Genomic DNA, 5,001 nt, shown 5'->3' with positions numbered 1-5,001 from the left:
CTTAGGGCCGCAATTTGACGATTTACCCCTTAGGAAGCATTCTTGAAAGTTATAAAAAATAATTGAAATAGCAGCTTTTTGAACAAATACCCAAAATGACCCCTAAATATGAATTTAAGCAAAAATCTTTGATGTGTCCTTCGATGACACATTTAGACCAACAATTTCCCAAAGTAGAATGAAAATCGGGAATTTACACTTGGCGGGGTTCCCTTGTGAGCAGCGCAGGGGCCGCCGACCCCCCCCTCCCTTTTTATTACTGCCGCCTGAGCCGAGCTTGTAGCGTCCTTAAAACTCTTGGTCAAAACGGTGGGAATGCACGAAAAAATATAACCAAAGGTTCTAATCAGCTGGGAGTGCTTGGCTGTATAAGTTTCCCGCTAAAGGGCAAGTGACCCTGTCCATTTTGCTGTAGACGAACCTCCTTTGGCTTCAGTACAAGTCACCCCCTCCCCTCCTTTCCCATCTTCCAGCAGTTCCAGTACCACCACCAGTACCATCACCATCGTACCCGAAAAAAAGTATGCGACCTTGACATATTGACGCGCGGTGTGCAGAGAGAGAGGTCACCTGAAATGTACTCTCCCGCTGCAAGGGGGTGCTCATCGGTGACGACAAGTCCTTGAGGCGCGAGCACACACAATGCTGATGGGCTGCGGCGGCCGGCGGAGGCGCCTCGCGGGCGAGCCACGGGGAGGGCCTTCCCTTCCCGTTTAGAGATTCGCAAGTCACGCGCGGGAATTAAAGCCATCTCCGCCGGCGACGGTACGCACCGCACGGAGGTCAAGTCAAGTTTGACGATAATGTTGAGATTCGATTCGCTCCTCTTTTTCTGCCCCGCTCGTCTCTCTCGCTCTCGCGGCGGCGGCGGCAGCCTTTGGGGAAGTCACGGCGTCCTCTTCAATCAGTGCGGCTCGGCGGTGCCAGGCCGGGCCGGGCCGGGACCTGGAGCCGCGGGCTGCTGCCCGGCGGCCGGCCCCCTCCTGGACAGCCTCCCCGTCGGGAAGCGAGCAGAGCAGGACGAGGCGGCCCGCGCGGGCGGATTGAGTTGCGCTCAACCACAAGGTCCGCCACCGGAGTGGAAGCGAAAAAATGAAAATAAAAACAATGAGGCTCCAGATTCGCGGTAAGACGAGCGGTGCGATAACTACGCGTGCCTGGAGCCTGGAGCCTGGAGCCTGGAGCCTGGATCCTGGAGCCTGGATCCTGGAGCCTAGTAGTGCCTGGAGCCTGGAGCCTGGAGCCAGGAGCCTGCTGGAGCCCGGAGCCCGGAGCCTGGAGCCTGAGCCTGGAGCCTGGAGCCTAGAGCCTAGAGCCTAGAGCCGGTCGGTACTGGAGCGCAAGCCCAGCGCACAAATAGGCGGTAGGCCCCAGCCCAGCCCCGCCCGGACGCTCTGTCCGGCTCTGTCCTTTCCGCTCGCGCCGCATCTCCCGCGTGCCGCGGAACCGGTTCGCCATGTGCGCACGGGCGAGTGTAGCCGCGAGGATGAGGAGGGAGATGATGGCGATAAGCGCGCAGGGGGGTTCCACACGCACGAGACACAGTCGCCCTGCCGCAAGGACAGAGAGCACGCTGCTGTACGTCATTACGAGAGTGTTGCCGTGTGTTTGAGGGTCCGGCCGGAGGGAGTCGTGGACGATCATGTACTTATCGTGGCCGGGGCCGCGGGGGGCACCACTACCGTCTGCTCGGGCGGCCCCGGCCTCGGCCCCGGCCCCGCGGGACCGAGTGCGTACTTGACCTCTGCTGGGCCGGGCCGTGCGGCGGGCGGCCGGAAGCTGGGCCGGGACCGCTGGAGTGGTCGGGAGGAAGGGCCCGTCGCAAACTCCGCGCGCCCGCCGCAGAGCCAGTGGTCCCCGGGAAGAGCCCCCTTTTGTTTACTCTGGTCGCCGGGTCCGGCCGGGGCCGGCGGACAACCCGCTCCAAAGTGCGGCAGGAACGGCGCATGAGCCGGCCGCGGAGGTGACCGTGAGGCCCGCGCGCGGGAGCAGCCGGAGCCGCCCGGAGGCGCGCAGGCGCACACCGCAGAGAGAGCAGGCAAGGCGTCCCGTCCGCGGCCAAGGCGATGGCACTTCCATCATTCAAATGACATCAAAAGGACATCTCTCCCGCCTCCTTCCTCTCCGCAGCAGCAGGAAGCGCCCCATAGGCCACCGCTGCGGCTCGCGCTGCGGCACCTGCGGTCAGCCCCCTCCCCGCCGGCTGTGTTTACATCTTGCGGGTGAATGTCACTGCGGAATGAAGGTGAGGCGATGCCCCCCCCCCTCCTCTCTCTCTCCTGACGTACTCCACGCGAATTAATAGTCGCGGCAGCGTTCTATCTGCCCCGCTCCTCCTCCTCGTCCTCTTCCTCCTGCGGCTGGTGCTGCAGCTCCTGCAACCTACCACCTGCGTGCCCGGCCGCCCCGCCTGCCCGACCTGACCCTGGTGGTGGTCCTGGGGTCCTCGGCGAGGACGTTCGATGGGCGCCGGCAGCATCACTCACGCTGATGGACCCACCTTTCTCCCTCCCCCTTCCCCCCTCCTCCTCTCCGGATCCCCGTGGAGGTCGCTCGGCCCTGCTCGGCCCCCCAGCAGCAGTGACATGACGCGGCCACGACACAGGTGCGAACTACCGCAGGAGTGAGGGGGGTGGGGGGTGGAGAGCGTGTGACAGGGGAGGTGTTAATTCGACGGCACAAATATTTCTCCATGTCATAACCACACACAACAACAAACGTGTTCAAACATCATTCAGAACAGAGGGGCAAATTTAAAGAAATCAAGCATCACTGCATTTACATTTCCCACTTTCTAGTTTCTGAGTTTCTCGGTTCATTTATTTCCGAAGTACAAGATAAATACTTTTAGGGTGAGAGAAATAATAAGAGCAGGACAGTTTCTCATACGCTCAACTAGACATCCATTCTTGTTCTTCTTTACTTCCGCTACGGCACACCTTTCGAGTTCCCCGTTGTGGTGCACAGCGCACGTTATACTGCTGGATACGGTGAGACCACTTCCGATAATCCGGAACCGCGGAGTTGTGATTGCCTCCTCGAGAGTTTGTAGGATTTTGTTTGTTTTGCTTTTTAAATGAAAAGTTTCGGCGCCAGACGGGTGGGGTAAGCTGAAGCAGCTGCTTGCGCACACATATGCCATGAGACCGGTGTTTTGCAGTTTGCAGGAGGGCGTCAATCGGCAGACACGGCCCGGCTCCCTCAGCGCCAGGTCACTTTGCTCCGCGCTGGGCATGCTAGACGAACCGAACCATTGTCGGGTCGGAGGTCAATACCAACGCTCTCCAAGATGAAAGGAGAAAGGGTCGTCCAGAAACTGTGGCCGTTTTACCGCGTTTTTCTTGTGTGTTTTTTATTGTTTAGATTCTCTTGGCAAATTATGGGAGCTCGGCGCCTGCGAGACTCCGGGTAGACCACCCCGCAGCACACGTATGCACTGTACGCAAGATGTTGCCTACTCATCAGGCGCTTCGAGAGACCCTTACACACACACTGCACCTGTCCGAGGTTGCCGCCGGCGCCCCGGCGCCGCACCTCCCAACCTTCTGCTCGGCGGCGCACTGACAGACGGGACGCTCCGTGTTGGCCCCCCGCCTCACCTGCTGGGGCTGGCGGCCGGCCCAGTCCCCGCCCCCCTTAGGGAGACAGGGACGCCACCGGCTGGAGGGGGCGCAATTAATTAAACCGTATAGAGCTGATGAGCCGCATCTGCCGTGCAGCCGCGCACGGCGAGCAAGAGGATCACCGCCACCGCGCTGAGCGCATCGTCTTGTCAAACATCGCGTCCAGCTCAGCAGAGGCAGGCACAGCAACACCAGCAGCAGGTGTAGCAACAACAATAGCAGCAACAGCAGCAGCAAACAACAACAACAACAACAGCAGCAGCAACAACGCAGGATACCCTCGGCGCAGCCGATAACTGGCGGAGTAAGTACGTTGTCGTCGGGTCGGAGCGGCCCTGGGGAGCAGACGGCAGACGCTTCGCACACTGCGCCACACACCTGCCCCGCGGCATCTCCACCAGGCCGCCCCGCCCCGCCCCGCCACGCCGCGCCCCGCGGGGGTCGCCCTTGGCCTCCTGGAGCAGCATGGGAGGAGGGTACCGTCACGCCGCGTGCTGTGTGTCACCTTATGGTGTCGTCCGATGTCACCCAATGTCACGCGCGCCGTCACGACCCCGCGCCAGCAGTTGTCACGTTGGTGGCGTAACGTTTCGGAGGCTGATACGTCGTCATTATCGCCCGGCACAGCAGAGCGCCAGAGTGCGTTTACCTATTGCGCCGCCGGGGGCGCTCGAGCGGGGCAAGAAAAGGAAAGAGAGAAAAAACACTAAACGACAGCGGCAGTGATAAACAAGAAAGCGATGCAGCAGTCGTTGCGCCGCAAATGACAGATCGCTGTGCTCTCGGGTCGGGGCAGGCACGTATCTGCCAGAACGTACTTTTTATTGTTTTACTTTTCCCCCCTGCAGTCTTGCCCCGCCCGTGTACCGGAGTCTGGGCGCCGCGGCCAGGCGCACGGCCAGAGCCACATGACAGTCCTTACCTTGGCTGGAATGCCCTTTCCTGGACACCGGCTGGACGACGGTCAGACACACGCACGCAATCAGACACACGGACGCTCTCGCGCGGACGGGCACGACGCTCGCGCACCAGAATCCGCAAACAGGAAAAGTTGTCGCTGAGTCGTGTTTAATCCAAATGAGATTGCCTGTCTTCTCTCTCGCACACACACACTCGCGAACTCTCTCGCGCGCGCTACTATGGCAGGGCCGGCCCGGTCCCCGGCTTTGTTCGGCAGCGAGAGCGGACTCGTCTCTGGAGCGGGGCACGCGGCGAGCGGAGCGGGACGGGGAGGGCGCGCGCGCACAGCCTGGCCTGAGCGCACTCCGCGGCGGTTCGCGAGAGACTGAGTTGAGTTTGAGTTGGGTCCCAAGCCGAGGGGCGCGACGCGCCACGCGGGAGGGGCGGGCCACCACCGAGCAGCCGGCGGGCGGGGCGG

This window comes from Frankliniella occidentalis, unplaced genomic scaffold, assembly GCF_000697945.3.
Source record: "Frankliniella occidentalis isolate FOCC.00 unplaced genomic scaffold, Focc_3.1 Scaffold33, whole genome shotgun sequence".
Taxonomy (NCBI): Eukaryota; Metazoa; Arthropoda; class Insecta; order Thysanoptera; family Thripidae; genus Frankliniella; species Frankliniella occidentalis.
Note: the sequence above shows the minus strand (reverse complement) of the source record.